Raw genomic sequence first — 16,110 nt, forward strand, 5'->3', positions numbered from 1 at the left:
TTTTTGGTTCCTGCTCTGATTGGAAAAGCATTTTGGCTGGGAAGAGCCTTTTTGAGATCAATCTTCTTCCTTGCACTCCTGGGGGAGCTCAGCTGGAGGAATTCCCACGTAAGGAGGAAGTGAAGGGGAAGTAAGCGTGCGTGATAGCAGCGTCCCCTTGTTTAAAAACACGGGCTTAACAATTTCCCCGGGAATTCTTTTGGGCTTTGAAGACAGAAGCACGTTTAGAAAACTGTAAGTTTGCTGAAACAACTCTAAATCCAACTGCGTTTAGATCTAATTAATATTAAGCAGAATCATTGTGAGTGTTGCCCAGGGGCAACGTTAATCATTCTAATTTCCCAAAATCCATTCTACCAAATCTTCAGATTCAAAATAGAAGAGGGTATTTGTAGCTCAGGGTTTTGAACTACACGGCCCTGGGCGCTCTCTGAGCTTGGTTGTTTTCTTGAAGAGGTTACGTGACCCAGCTAGGTAACATCTTCAGTGCTAGAAGAGAATTGGGATTGGGGAGGAGGAGGAGGAGGAGGAGGAGGAGGAGGAGGAGGAGGAGGAGGAGGAGGAGGAGGAGGAGGAGGAGAGGAGGAAGCAGAACTAGAAGAAGAAGAAGAAGAAGAAGAAGAAGAAGAAGAAGAAGAAGAAGAAGAAGAAGAAGAAGAACAACAACAACAACAACAACAACAACAACAACAACAACAACAACAACAACAACAACAACTTTTCAACCTCCAAATGGAACACTCAGTAGGCACTAAAACCGATCTTGATTACTCTCACGGACAACCTGCACATCTTCAACCCAAGTTAGAAAAGCATTTTTAGAAAATCAACATAAGAGAAATATAAAATCCCTGCTATCTTAAATAGAGGGCCACTTTCCTGAACAACACCCCAAAGGTTCGCGTACTTAGAAATGCACGCATTTTGTTAGTGAAGAGTGTCGTCACACACCATTTAATTTCCCTGCACGGCTTCGGCAAATACAGACCTCTTTCTCTGCAGCCATGCGCACGTTTGCAAAATGCACAAGGCCCCACTCAAGGGAGGGGAGGAAAGGAACAGCTTGACAAGTTGTCAAATCAACATGAAAGCATCGAGGGGAACTAATTAACAAGCACGCTGGGCTTAAACAAGTGTCACCAAGATGCTGTGCGGGGAACGCATCCAACCAAGCCCCCTGCAGTAGGGAGACTGCGAGAGCGCAAAGTGTTGGGAGTCTTGGGTTGTGGTTTGTAATGAAGTGGGCCTTGGCTTAAGTCGGTTTCAGAAGGATACAGGGGAAATACGTACGTTCCTTTCATGCATGAGTATGCAACGTAGAGAAGATTTTTAGAATTGGCTAAGAATCCTGGAGAGTCTAGTCCTCGTTGATTTGAAGATTCTGTTGAAGAAGGCCAAGATCAAGGGAAAGGATGGCACCACTCTATACTCCACTGGTGAGGCCGTATTTGAAATACTGTGTCCAGTTCTGGTCACCACAATACTATCTATATCTATATCTATATCTATATCTATATCTATATCTATATCTATATCTATATGTTTATCTATATCTATTATCTATTATCTATTATCTATTATCTATTATCTATATCTATTATCTATTATCTATATCTATATCTTTATCTATATCTATTATCTATTATCTATATCGTTATCTATTATCTATTATCTATTATCTATTATCTATTATCTATATCTATATCATCTCTCTCTCTCTCTGTCTCTATCTATCTATCTATCTATCTATCTATCTATCTATCTATTTATCATCTGTCTATCTATCTATCTATCTATCTATCTATCTATCTATCTATCTATCTATATCTCCATCTCTCCACCTCTGGTTTTCTATCTGTCTGTCTATCTATCTGTCTATCTATCTATCTATCTATCTATCTATCTATCTATCTATCTATCTATCTATCTCTGTCAGTCTCTACCTCTCTATCTCTGTCTCTGTCTCTCTCTCTCCACACACACACACACACACACACACACACACACACACACACACACACATACACACACACTGAGGCCCTAGAAAGAGTGCAGAGAAGAGCCGCAATGATGATAAAGGATCTGGAGGCTAAATCCTAAGAATGGCCAAAGGAGCTAGGTAGATGTACTGTAGCTTAACAAAGAGAAGGCTTGGGAGAAGACCTGATTCTTAGGAGATAGATCTTATTAGAAGATCTCATATCAATCAACCAATAGTTGAAGGGGGAAGAGGAGGTTGATTTGTTCTCCAAAGCAGTTAAAGGCAGGACAAGAGGCAACTGATGAGGCTGGTCAGAGGGAGATCCAACCTGGAAATAAGGAAGAATTTCCTGATAGTGAGAACGATTAATTAAGGGAATAGCTTGCCTCCCGGACTTCTGGGTGCTCCATTCCTGGAGGTATTCAAGAAAATATTGGGCTACCATTTGTCCGGGATAATATGAAGTCTCCTGTCTTGGGCAGGGAGTTGAATTAGAAGATCTCCAAGGTTGCTTCCAGCTCTATGATTCTAAGGTCAAACTTGATGTAACATTTGAGTACAAGTTGAGATGAATGCCTCCCCGCTCTTACTACATCCATAATCATGTTGCTTTCACATGAGTTGAGCTTGCACGCTGAGATTAACCATATATATCTTATGTTTGTTCAACAAACTATATTCAATTTCAACCCTAGTTTATTGACTAAGCCATCACAGGGTTTGCACGAAGTTTAGGTTCTAAACATGCTTGACTAATGACTCGATCCGGAGAATATTCAGCTAAAACCAAGCCAATCACAATCTGGTTTAAAATCAAACATGCAAACTTCAATGTAGTATTTTATTTGTTTATTTATTTATTTCGTCAAGCATGTATTAGGTAACAGATAAAAGTATAAACATGATTATGAATACATGAAATGGATACGAATAAAAAGGGGACATTAGGACAGGGATGGTAGACACGTTGGTAGTCTAGTGTTGGTTGTTACAGGTTGATCCAATCCCAGATTAGTAACGGCATTGTACATGGTTGTATGTATTGGTTCTGTTGTACATTTGTTTAGGGTCCAATTAATAAGAAGTAGATTGAGGTCACCAAGAAAGATAAGAGTGATAAGAGTGATAAGTAGATACAAATGATATTGGAAGAAAAGAGATGGCCAGGGCCAAAAATCATCACGAAATGCTTCTGAGTGAATTCACACATCTTCCTAAATCAGGTTATTGACTACATGCATTTCTAGCTGGCTCTTTGCAGTATCCAGGATACCGGGTGGAATTTTTCACAAGGGGAAGCAAAACTCAGCAAGCCCAATTGCTTGCAGTTAGGGCTGTTGTCACTTCGGGGAGGTTGAAGCCAGTAAGCATCTGAAAAAACAAGGTGATTGTGATGACATTAAGACAATTAATCACTGCCATAGAGTAAGGGTCACCCAACAATGCATGCTGGGAAGAGCGGCGGGGATTCTCAGACACTGAATGGGTTAGCGGAGAATAAACAAGCTGCTGTGTCCACAAAGGAATAAGACTTTTAGAGGTCATTTCAACTTACAAGCATGCCAATTATTATTATTATTATTATTATTATTATTATTATTATTATTATTATTATTTAATCTTTAGTGAGATTCACAGCCTTTGAGGCTGGTTAATAGCTCAGCAGCTCGAGTCCTAACCAAGGACCTAGGAACTGTTAAGGTATCGTCGGAGGATGTAAGCTGTTCCGAGTAAGGTGGTTTTTTGTAGAGTCAAAATATTATTATTATTATTATTATTATTATTATTATTATTATTATTATTATGTTAATCTTTAGTGAGATTCACAGCCTTTGAGGCTGGTTAATAGCTCAGCAGCTCGAGTCCTAACCAAGGACCTAGGAACTGTTAAGGTATTGTCGGAGGATGTAAGCTGTTCCAAGTAAGGTGGTTTTTTGTAGAGTCAAAATATTATGATTATTATTATTATTATTATTATTATTATTATTATTATTATTATTATTATTATTATCGCATGATCATCGCATAGTCAGCCAGATGTTCAGATTGGGTTTGGCATTTTTGTGTACGTATCGAATCCTTACCAAGGACCTAGGATAGGCAGATTTGGATGTTACAGATTTGGTGTTACAGATATCGTGGCAGGATGGAAGCTGTTCCAAGTAAAGCTGCCTTCTGCAATTGACTGATTGCAATTTTGTCAATGCCGATGACAAAAGTAGCGCACTCCAGTTGTTTTGGGATTGCACCCAAGGTGCCTATGACTATTGGTACTACCCTCGCTTGCCTTTGCCACGGTCATTCTATTTCTATTTGTAGGTCTTTGTATTTTATTATTATTATTATCTCTTTTATTCATTAAACATGAAACTCAGTCAACTGAACATTTAATAATGTATCGCAAATATCATTGACTGGTGCTGATGGTTGATACGGGTTGCTGGCAGCATCCTAGGTATCAACCAAGTATCTTCTTAAAATGTACGATGTTCTGAGTAGCATGATGGTGACCAGTGGCAGAGCAGGGATGATTTCGTGTGTGCAGCTTATGATTGGCTGAAAAAGAAATCTAAAATTAATGGATAGTGTACAATATAAAAGAAGGTATTATAATGGAATGTAATATTTAATGTGCAGTAGGTATGTATATATATAATGTATTGATTATATGAATAAGTATGTAACAAACAAAATGTGTATGTATATAGTTGGCTGAAAGATAAAATGGATATTACTAAAGATGCCAGTATTGGATAGCTGCAAAAGTGTAACTAAGATTTTAAAGCTGTAAATGTTGAATAAAAAATAAATTTTTCTCAGGAGAGCCTGAGTGGCGTAGGAGGCTAATGCCTCCTAAGGCAGCGTTTAACATCCAGCTGCCTGCAATTACCATGAGTTCAATTCTTACCAGGCTCAAGGTCGACTCAGCCTTCCATCCTTTCTAAGGTAGGTGAAATGAGGACCCAGATTGTGGGGGCAATAAGCTGACTTTGTATAAATATACAAAAGTATGAAGGCTATTGCTTAACGCATTGTAAGCCTCCCTGAGTCTCCGGAGAAGGGCGGCATATAAATCAAATTACAATAAATAAATAAATAAATAAATAAATAAATAAATAAATAAATAAATAAATAAATAAATAAATAAATAAATAAATAAAAACTTTGTGCGTTTGCCCGCTGCTTGTGCGGACTGGTTCCCAACGAATTGAGGACCGATACTGGTCTATAGCTCAGAAGTTCAGGATCCTTGATCTAAAGGACTACATTACTATTTGGAAATATTGATCAGACCTGAACACCTTAATTTTTTTAAAAAGCACCCTGCTCGCAGCTGCCTGTTTTATTAGATGCTACTTTAATAATCCTTGGTTAGGGCTTGAATTGCTAAGTTTCCACCAGTTTTAGATTCCACCAATCTAACAGCAGACTACCCGCACGTAATACTAATTGAATAAAATTGAATAAATTGTAAACTTTGAATAAACTGAATGAAAATTGAAGTTGAAAGATTATGGCATCATCATCAGCCTTGGTTATCGGCCATACCCCAAAAAATCTTGGCCAGCGCTTGGAAAATCTGCGCATTGACAACATTTCCATCTGTCAATTACCAAAAGACCGCACTTCTTGGATCCGTGCTATGCTGATACATGATGACATCCTTGGAAAGCACTCGGTAAATAGGAAGCCAGCACCAGCTAAAGAACTGGCAGCTGTGATTTCACATTGTTGGGTAGATCCTCATCCTCATCGTGACAACATCTGGCTGACTGTGCAACCAACCAGGATGGTGTATTTGGGATGGGGGAGGATTGACTTGGCCTGATGGCTTAATAATCCTTATCTGAACATCCATATCCCGGTTTCGTTCTTGTTTTTCTGCCTGCTTCTTCTTTCCATAAATGAACACCGTGGGAATCTAGCAGGCTGAATAAATCACTTGCGAGATGATCAGAGCAACTGTGAGCATGTGACAAGGGTGGGACTACACATATATCCACGCTTGCCTTTCCCAGACTGGTGACATCAAGATATATTGAAAGGATTAGTCCCCAAAAGTTCCCAGCTTACAACAATGCAAGAATTTGCGATTCAAACAAGTTTGGAAAGCAGCACCACGTGAGGGGGGTGAGTTCTATTATCTTAATTAACATCGATATATATTTAATTGTATTTTACACGTCTTAGTGCAATAAAGCCCTAATATTAGTACACAGTGTTGAAATTTCACGTGCTAATGTACCCTAAAACTTGTCTTGCAACAGGATAGGCAAACCAATGATTATAAACCTTGTAAACACATTTATGTATAGTCAGGAAGCCAGGATCGGTCACTTTTAAAACATAACAAACCTACGAACTGATAATCCGGGGGTGGGGGTGGGGAGATCCAGAAATCAACTTTCAGAGAACTGGGGTACGTACTTCGGTCATTCAGTAGCTAATCTGAGAATTTTCAAGAAAACGGTTCTAAGATTATGTTATCTGCAAGTAGTTCTCTGCTGAAGTCTATTTATTCTTGAGAAGGCCTGCTCCCCCATCTAAAGCTTCTCAACTGGGTGTCAGCCAGGGGTGGGCTTCAAAAATTTTAGCAAGGGGTTCTCTGCCTGGTTGCTGAGTGGGCGTGACTATGGTGGGCGTGGCCTAGTTGGCTTCCTACACCATGGCAGGGAGGCATTTTTGCCCTCCCCAGGCTCTGGAGGCTTTTTTCAAGCCTCCGGGAGAGTGAAAATGGCCTTCCCAGGCTCCGGAGGCCCTCTGGAGACTGGAAATGGGCCTGTTCCCAGCCTTCCTGAACTTCTGGTAGGCCTGTTTTTCACCCTCCCTGAGCCTCCGCACACACCCTGCACTTACCTGCATCCAAAACGGGCTGTGTGGGGACTCCTGGGAGGGGAGGGGAAGAGTGGGTGGGGCCAGCCAGGAGTGGGATTTGGGGGTTCTCTGAACTATACAGAATCTTAGCTAGAGGTTCTCCCGAACCCCTGCGAACCCCCAGCAGCCCATCCCTGGTGTCAGCCTTCAGCCACTTGTACTCCCTGGGATTAGAGTTTCCCTTCCAACATAGCTGTAGGATTTGGAATCATATGGGGACTCAGAATCCAGATTAACATTTTTAGAGTCCTCAATTCCCTTGCTCCCGACTAGGATTCCTTGATGCAGTGGCTCTTCCGGGACATCCAGATCTGAAGGCTCTGATTCACCCTCCAACGACAACTTCACCAGCAGAAGAAGAGCCTGGATGTCAGCCTCTATGACTAGCCCTTACGGTTATTTCATAGTTCACTGGGTCATGGGAACCCAGAACATTTGGGTGAATTCAATAAATGATGGTTCAGTGAACCACCGGGAAACAAGAAAGGCAGTCACAATCTGTCATGGGATCTATGGAAGTCTTGAAACAGAAACAGGAGAAATATGCAAAGATGAGATGGGAGAGGTCCTCAGCTGCATGAAGTTGGCCTCCCTTTGAGCAGAATAAAATGGCAGAATATTCATAGGAACATCAAGTTCTTCCTCGACTGAAAAAGGGATAGATTTTGTCTTGCCTCCTGTTTCCTTCCAAAGACACCAGCTACCAATTCCTTCCCCGTTCCTTGATCTTCTCCACCTCTTGTGTTTTGTGCATGGAGAGCAGGAGGAGAAAGAGAATGACTGATGACAATGCTTTGTAATCATTGTTTCCAGGTGGACAGGTACAGCTTGTGTCACAGAACTTGGAGAAAGCTTGAAGATGCTCTCAGGGAGGCTGTGCTTTGATCCACCCCCACCCTTCCCCAAAGGCTGAAACCCGGTGCCCTTTACAGAAGAATTTTACACACACACACACACACACAAACCCCCTACTACAGTCAGAACACATCTTCTTTTCGTTGGAAGAAGTCACAAGGAAAGACGCTGGGTGGCGAATGAAGGGTGATGTAGGCCAGCAAAACAGGTTTATGAAAGAATCTTCCAAAATGTAGCTGACACCGAAGTTCCCTTACTGTAGGTAGAAGAAAATAGAATAAATTTGGCAAAACTCATAAGGGTGATAGAAAGAAGGGCAGTGGTGGGATTCAACCAGTTCGCACCACTTTGGCCGAACCAGATGTTAAATTGCTGGCTAGCTCCTCTCCTCCCCGTCCCTTCCAGAAGTCCCCCCATACCCTGTTTTGGCTCCCAGGTAAGTGCAGGGAGGCCTACTAGGCCCAAAATGGGGTGCAAGCAGCTCCCGAACAAAAAGAACCAATTCGGTGATGTCATATCATCACCTCTACCGGCTCGGCCGAACCGGGCCGAACCAGGAAGAACCCACCACTGATCCCCGAGCTGCAAATATTCTCCTCTATCCATACTAAAGTTCTTAAGCTTTGATTTATGGCCATGATTGGGCTCATGATTGTGTTTTAATCAATACAACCTATGTTAAGGAAAACATGGTTTTACACGGTGATCCGGGCAGATATCTTTGTATCTTGCCAAGCTATTCTTTTTTTTTTCTCCTCGCACATGACAGGTGCTAAAAGTAGGGTTCATTTCTGAGCCAGTGACATCATCAAACCCTCTAATCAACATCCAGTGAAGTATCTCAGAAGTGGCAATGGCAAATAATTGCATGCACACATAATTGCATATCCAGAGATTATTTTTTCCATCCAGTTTTGCAAAAAAAAAAAAAAAGGAGGGGGAGGGAAATACATTCTTTAAAAGGGCTTTTAATTTGGATGAATATTTCTGTGGTTGTTTTTTTGTTTTTTTTTTAAACGGGACCTGGCCCTTTTAAACCCATCCAGCTGAGTTTCTCTCACTCTCTGCCTGCCGCCAGCTTTGGAGCTTCAAGAAAGCTTAAAACACATGTGGACAATTAAGTGTGTTTGAGAAAGCATGAATCACTCTGGCCAGCTCTTCAGTGTTTCCCATTACGAGAGCCCCTTCTGAAGGGTTTGGTGGCAAAGTGGGTCAGGATGTTGAAGTGCTTTCATCTATCAAGATGTTTCTGGATGCCATCTGTCCAGAACGCAAACAAATGAACCAGCAGGCTCAATTTTCTTAAAGCAGGCCTTTTGTCACAGGGATTGGGTTCACACATCGCTCTAAGCCATAAAACTTGCAGAGGCCACTCTTGGGGGAGGGAAATGGACATACTTTGTTATTAGTTGCAAAGTCGGGTCCGACCCATTGCGACCCCATTCCTCCAAGCCTTCCTGTCCTCTACCATCCTCCGGAGTCCATTTAATCTCACGCCGACTGCTTCAGTGACTCCATTCAGCCACCTCGTTCTCTGCCGTCCCCTTCTTCTTTTGCCCTCCATCGTTCCCAGCATTAGGCTCTTCTCCAGGGAGTCCTTCCTTCTCCTTAGGTGGCCAAAGTATTTGAGTTTCATCTTCAGGATCTGGCCTTCTGAAGAGCAGTCAGGGTTGATCTCCTCTAGGACTGACCGGTTGGATCGCCTTGCAGTCCAAGGGACTCGCAGGAGTCTTCTCCGGCACCAGAGTTCAAAGGCCTCAATTCTTTGGCGCTCAGCCTTCCTTATGGTCCAACTTTCCCAGCCTTACATTGCAACTGGGAAAACCATAGCCTTGACATATTTTATTGGGGGTTAAGGATTCCTAAGGGGACATGAAGATGCAAAATGCAAGGATTGCATCGCCCTAATTAAATAGCAGCAGAATTCTCATCTGTTCTATTTTTTTGGAGGGAAAGCACTGAACTATTCTAGGATTATTTATTTATTATAATCTTTATTATTTTGACAAATAACCCAAAGCAGCAAACATATCCAACACACCTTTCTCCTCCTATTTTCCCCATAAGATCAAGCCCATGAGCTAAGTTGGGCAGAGAGAGAGGGTCTGGCCCAAAATCATCCAGCTGGCTTTCATGCCTAAGGCAAAACTAGAACTCTCTGTTTCCTAATGATTTGGCTGAAGTCACCCAACTGGCTTTCATGCCTAAAGCGGGACTAGAACCAGGGTGGGATTCTACCAGTTCGGACCAGTTCAGACGAACCGGTAGCTCCGATGATCAGCTGGGAGCGAACCAGTTCGTCCTGACGATCAGATGGGCCCCCCACCCGCCCACGCTATTTATCTACCTTTATCTTCTCAGCTGATTCGTGCGGCAAAGCAGATTGCTGCACCTCATCTGTGTTTCTCCTCCGAAGAAACGTGGAAGTGAAGATTTCTTTAAACTGTGCACACGCACGAAGCTTGCAATCACCAAACCGGTTGTTAAACTGGGAAGATCCCACCACTGGCTAGAACTTACTGTCGCCTGGTGATTCACCCAAAGTCACCCAATTGGCTTTCATGGCTAAGACAGGACTAGAACTCACTGTCTCCTGGTGATTGGCCCAAAGTCACCCAATTGGTTTGGTCAAAACCAAGTTAGAGGAATCTCTAGGAAGCTTCATACTTTTGACCTTAAGTGTTTTTAACCAAATACTTTCACAAATTTAAAGTGATTTGTGTTTCTTTTCTATAGAAAGGATCTCTTCAGTCCAAGGGTGTGGGACATTCTGTTATTATTTTGTTCCTCTCTCTGAGTTGGAATACCAAAAGTCCATCAATTCAATGCAGCTGTTACATTTTTTCCCCAAATGCCATCTGGTGGCAGAATTTCACAGCAGTCCCTTTGGCTTTGACAAGAGTTGTGGTAAAAGGAGGGGACAACGGGTCACACGGCACTCTTTGCAACTTGACAGGAAAATGCAAACCTTGGCCCCAGACTCCACCTAGGATTGACTCTCAGGGATGGATACAGGTATAGATCTATTCATGCAGTTAGATACAAGTGGAATAAATAAATGGGGGCACAATGGCTCAGTGGTTAAAGACACTGAGCTTGTCAGCTGGAAAGCTGACAGCCTGCCCACCTAGTAGTTTGAAAGTATGCAAATGCAAGTAGATAAATAAGTATCACTTCAGTGGGAAAGTAACAGCGTTCCATGCACCTCACATGACCAGGGAAAATGTCTTTGGAGAACACTGACTTCCTTGGCCAAAAAAACAGAGATGAGCATCATCTAGCACCTAGAATTAGATACAACTGGACAAAGGGAAACTTTTACCTTCTATTAGATAAACTAGATTATCTGTGCCCTATTGTGTCATCGTCTGAGAGGGGGAAGGGGGAGGGAGAGGGAGAGGAGGAGAGAGAGAGCGAAATATATATTATATAGGAGTGACTTCCAATTTCCTGCTGGCTTCCCCATTGGCTTTCCTTGTGGGAATCTGGCAAGGAGCATTGGAAATCTCCGCTTCCCTTCCCTTGCTGGTAAGCAGGTGAGTGGCTGCTGCTGGGCGGGAGAGAGTGTGAGGGATTGTGAGACTGGCTGGGAAACTGTCACAGAATGTTGAAAATGAAGCTCACGTGACTATAACAAGCAGTGAGCATTGAAGCAGCCCCAACTTTCCCAAGTTTCATTTCCCTCATGTGTTGTGAGTTCCAGATTGTGGACACGTTTTGTAAATTAGTCCATTTGAGGTACCTTGGTTCAACATTGTTGCCCTATGATGTGCTGTTTCGCCCAGGGAAAAGTCATTACAACAAGAGTTTTAGCGGTATACAGACAGACATGAATAATTCAGCAGGCTGAAGCATTGATAGATCTAGAAAGCCAAACCTGGTCAGACCTGGTTAGTAATTTAAGTAAATTGGTTAGTAACCAATTTCGTTGTATACATGATGTACAATGACAATAAAGGCTGTATTAATTGGATGGGAGATCCTTTTGAAAGATCGGTGCTGATCAGGGGTGAAATGCTACCGGTTCGGGCCGGTTCGTGAGAACCGGTAGTAAAAAATGCTTTAAAAAGTAAAAAAAAAAAGTTCCGACGATCATGCATCACTCAGCTGATCTTTGGAACTTTTTTGCGTCCAGCATGCACTGCGCATGCACACACATCTGGCGCGTGTTTGGTGCACACCGTACATGCACAGGCGGCCAACCAGTGGTGAGCAGCAGAGGATTTCACCATTGGTGCTAATGGCTAGCCTGTAGGAAAAGATTTCAGCAGAAAGAAGCGATAAACCATCTCCATGTCACCATCATGAGCCGCGGTGGCGCAGTGGTTAGAGTGCAGTACTGCAGGCTACTTCTGCTGAACACCAGCTGCCAGCAGTTTGGCAGATCAAATCTCACCAGGCTTAAGATGGACTCAGCCTTCCATCTTTCTAAGATCAGTAAAATGAGGACCCAGGTTGCTGGGGAGCAAGATGCTGACTCTGTAAACCGCTTAGAGAGGGCTGTAAAACACTATGAAGTAGTGTATAAGTCTAAATGCTATTGCTTTTGTTATCATGAAAACTGCATGGATGAGTCCAAGTACCGGTAGTCATTAAGAACTGAACTGGGCTCAAGTGATCTTGTAAACGATGTGAGACATTCAGGCCTTGGGATAGGGTAGACATCCTCTCCCTTTGGAGAAGAGAAGGGCAGGAAAGAGAGGACAGGAAAAGAGAGAGAAAAAGAGAGAAGGTGTAATACAGTTAGGAGGAGAAGAAAAAAATGGATAAATTCACCCATTCTGAACCTGATCTAAACTATCCTAGCATTTCTATATATCCCAAAGTGTCCCATATCGGGCAAAAATCAATATTAGCCTTGGGCACACATTAATAAAATATGGATAGGAGCTCCTGAATCTACATCCAATTAGAAATATCTATCCTTTGCTAACAGCACACCAGGGCCAGGGATATCATCCAGCCAAGCCCCAAAACCTCTGCCAATGTCTGGGGTTCTTCGTAACTTGATACTGCTCAATTATTCCCTTCACGCTGCTAACCCCTGTGGCTCATTGCCATCTCCTTCTGGAAACCTCTGGCCCATCCACTCCTGGTTTAGCCTTCCCACGAGATCACTTCCTTGGCAATGTCCTTGTGATCACGTCACCTCTATGACGACATGGGCATCGGTCCTAACGGCGGGACAACAGAGATCCCCCAGCTACCTCATTCGGCAAGTGGAGATATCCAAGACCACGTGAACATGGTTTGCTCTGTCTTATCTAGGATAAATAGTTCCTTCTCTTGCGTTTGTGTGAGATTTGAGGTCTGTGTCTGTGTCATGGCCTCGACGCTCTTTTTTTCCCCCGTTAGCAGAATTCATTAGACTTTCCAGCTGTCAATAAAAATTGACGTATTAAATTCTGGGTGGTCCCGATAATAAGGAAACACACACCGAAGGAAACTGATGCCAAGATATATTCAATCTTGAAGCCGTTACACGGAATTCATTGGCTGCCTATCCTGAATCTTGAGTCAGCTATTCTAACACACACACACACAATCCATTTTTGTGTGAAATAATGAGGGATGCCAAACATTGCAAACCACCGCCTGCTCTTAACACTGTTACAAGGCACAAAACCCACCACTATTATCTAGGACCTGGATAATAGCCAACCTAAAATTCAATCCCATAACAAATCATAATGGAAAGCAATAAAATGAGTGTCGAAATCTGCCTCTTTTTTTTTAGAAAAAAAAAATCTACTATGAGCAGGGGTGGGTTCTACTTACTTTTACTACCAGTTTGCAACAGGGCTGTGCGCGCGCTCTTCTGCACATGCGCAGAAGCGTTTTCATGATGTCACGGTCAGTGGGCAGAACCTCCCACCGGTTTTACTACCGGTTCTATAGAACCGGTGCGAACCGGGGGCAACCCACCACTGACTATGAGATATCTACTAAATGAGTTTTTCATGGTGCGGGGTTATTACCTTTAAAGTCCTTCATGACTTCTGGCTAGTGTATTTGAAGGACTGATTCCCCCTGGTTACATCTACCTCAGAGGTGGTATTCAGCCGGTTTGGATAGCGACCTGTGGGTGGGCCTCACATTTTCGATGATGGGCGACCAGTAAGTAAATTATGTGAATCCCATCCTTGATCTACCTGGTCCTCCAGACCAGGAAGGCAATGTATATTCTGGATCACATCCATCAAGGAAGTGCATCTAGTGGGATCCAGAAGAAGGGCCTTCTCTGTGGTGGCTCCCTCCCTCTGGAATTTCATTCCCCCAGGGATAAGATTGACTCCTTTTGATATTTTTTTTCCAGAAGGGCCTGAAGACACGGTTCTTGTCAGCAGACCTGGTTGACATAGAGCTTGTCTGTGGGGGTTGGACTTTAGAACCTCCAAGTTCTCAGCTTATCCATGTGTATATGAGGCACAAGCAGGGGTGAAATCCACTTACCTTCGCTACCGATTCGCAAATGTGACCGCGCACGCCTCCTCCATGCATGCGCAGAGCCCTAAGCACATGCGCAGAGGGTCAAAAATGGGACGTGATGACTTCCAGGCAGGTGGGCGGAGCCTTCCGCTGCCGGTACTACCAGTTCGCCCGGATAGAACTGGCTGAATTTCACCACTGGGTACAAGGCAGGGGTGAAATCTACTTACCTTCCCAACTGGTTCGGAAGTGCGCACACGTGTCACATGCGCATGTGGACCCTCTGCACATGCGCAAACCCTTCTGCACATGTGCAGAGAGTAAAAAACAGGTTACTTCCTGGTTAAAACCACAAAGTAATGATGACTGGGCGGGTGGGCGGAGCTTCGTGCTGCCATCGCTACCAGTTCTCCGAACTACCTGCCGCCATCGCTACCGCTTTGGCCGAACCGGTCCAAACCGGGAGCATTTCACCCGGTCCAAACCGGGAGCATTTCAACGAATACAAGGCATTCGTTTTTGATGAGCTACGACTCCCTTCAACCGCTGCATGTATCTGTTAACTGTCACTCATGATAGCTGATGCTTTCTAATGAAACATATTCATCTGAAAAGGTGCTATCAGGCTTTTCCTGGTTTCGGGACGTGCCTGGTACGCGTTTGATTCCACCAGGTGCCCCCCAAAAGCGGAACCATCATACCTAACTTGACCAGCTTGGTAAATCAATCTCTCCCTGACATCTGAACTTTTGAAGCCAACAGATGGGGGGCCTAATAAGAAACAATCTTCCTCTCTCTTGACTCCACACCTGGGCAAATCTTTCCTTTCCAGATGAATTTTGCAGAAGACAGATAAGCTGGAATTACCCGACAGTTAGCTGGCTCACTTCAAAGGCTCAGTTTCAGAAGACGTAATCAGATTCTGATGCAGGAGCGGGCGGGCGAGGAGGGGGGGAGGAGGGACGGTTACCAACTGTTCATTTGATCCGAACTCAGGAACGATTTTAGCATGGAAAGATACCTAATCAATTACAGAACAGACATCTGCTCCAACTGACATCGCTAAAGACTCTGAGGAATGAATGACTATTACAAAATGTAGGTCCGGAGGGAAAATCAGCAGGTGGCTAGCTGGGCCGACTGAGAAAGTGGGAATTACCATACGAGTGGAACTGAATGTCGCGTACTAAAAAGGGCCTGGTGATTCCCTGTCCGAGGCAAGAAATATGTCCTGATGTGTTTAGCGGGGCGAGAGAGTATGATCTGCGTCAGATCGAATCTCGGGGGATTTTACAGGTGTGCTACCTGAACAAAGGGCTGTGTGCAAGCAGGAAGGGCGGCGTTCCAGTAAGGGAGTGCAATAAGCTCCTGTAAAGGGTAGGGTAGGGAGAATATAATATAGTATAGTACAATACAATACAATACAATACAATACAATACAATACAATACAATACAATACAATACAATACAATACAATACAATACAATGAATGGAATGGAGGAGAGGGGAGTGGAATAGAAATTAAATGGAATGGAGTGGAGTGGAGTGGAGTGGAGTAGTGGAGTAGAAATGAAATGGAGTGGAGTGGAGTGGAATAGGGATGGGATGGGATGGGATGGGATGGGATGGGATGGGATGGGATGGGATGGGATGGGATGGGATGGAATAGAACTGAAATGGAGTGGGGTGGAGTGGAGTGGAATAGGAATAGGAATGGAATAGAATGCAATGGAACGGAGTGGAGTAGAGTGGAATAGAAATGAAATTGAATGGAATGGGAATGGGAATGGGAATGGGAATGGAATGGAGTGGAGTGGAGTGGAGTGGAATAGGAATAGGAATAGGAATAGGAATAGGAATAGGAATAGGATGGGATGGGATGGGATGGGATGGGATGGGATGGGATGGGATGGGATGGGATGGGATGGGATGGGATGGGATGGAATAGAAATGAAATGGAGTGGAGTGG

The sequence above is a fragment of the Pantherophis guttatus genome, chromosome 11, assembly GCF_059756535.1.
Source record: "Pantherophis guttatus breed Tessera chromosome 11, ASM5975653v1, whole genome shotgun sequence".
NCBI classification, from domain to species: Eukaryota; Metazoa; Chordata; class Lepidosauria; order Squamata; family Colubridae; genus Pantherophis; species Pantherophis guttatus.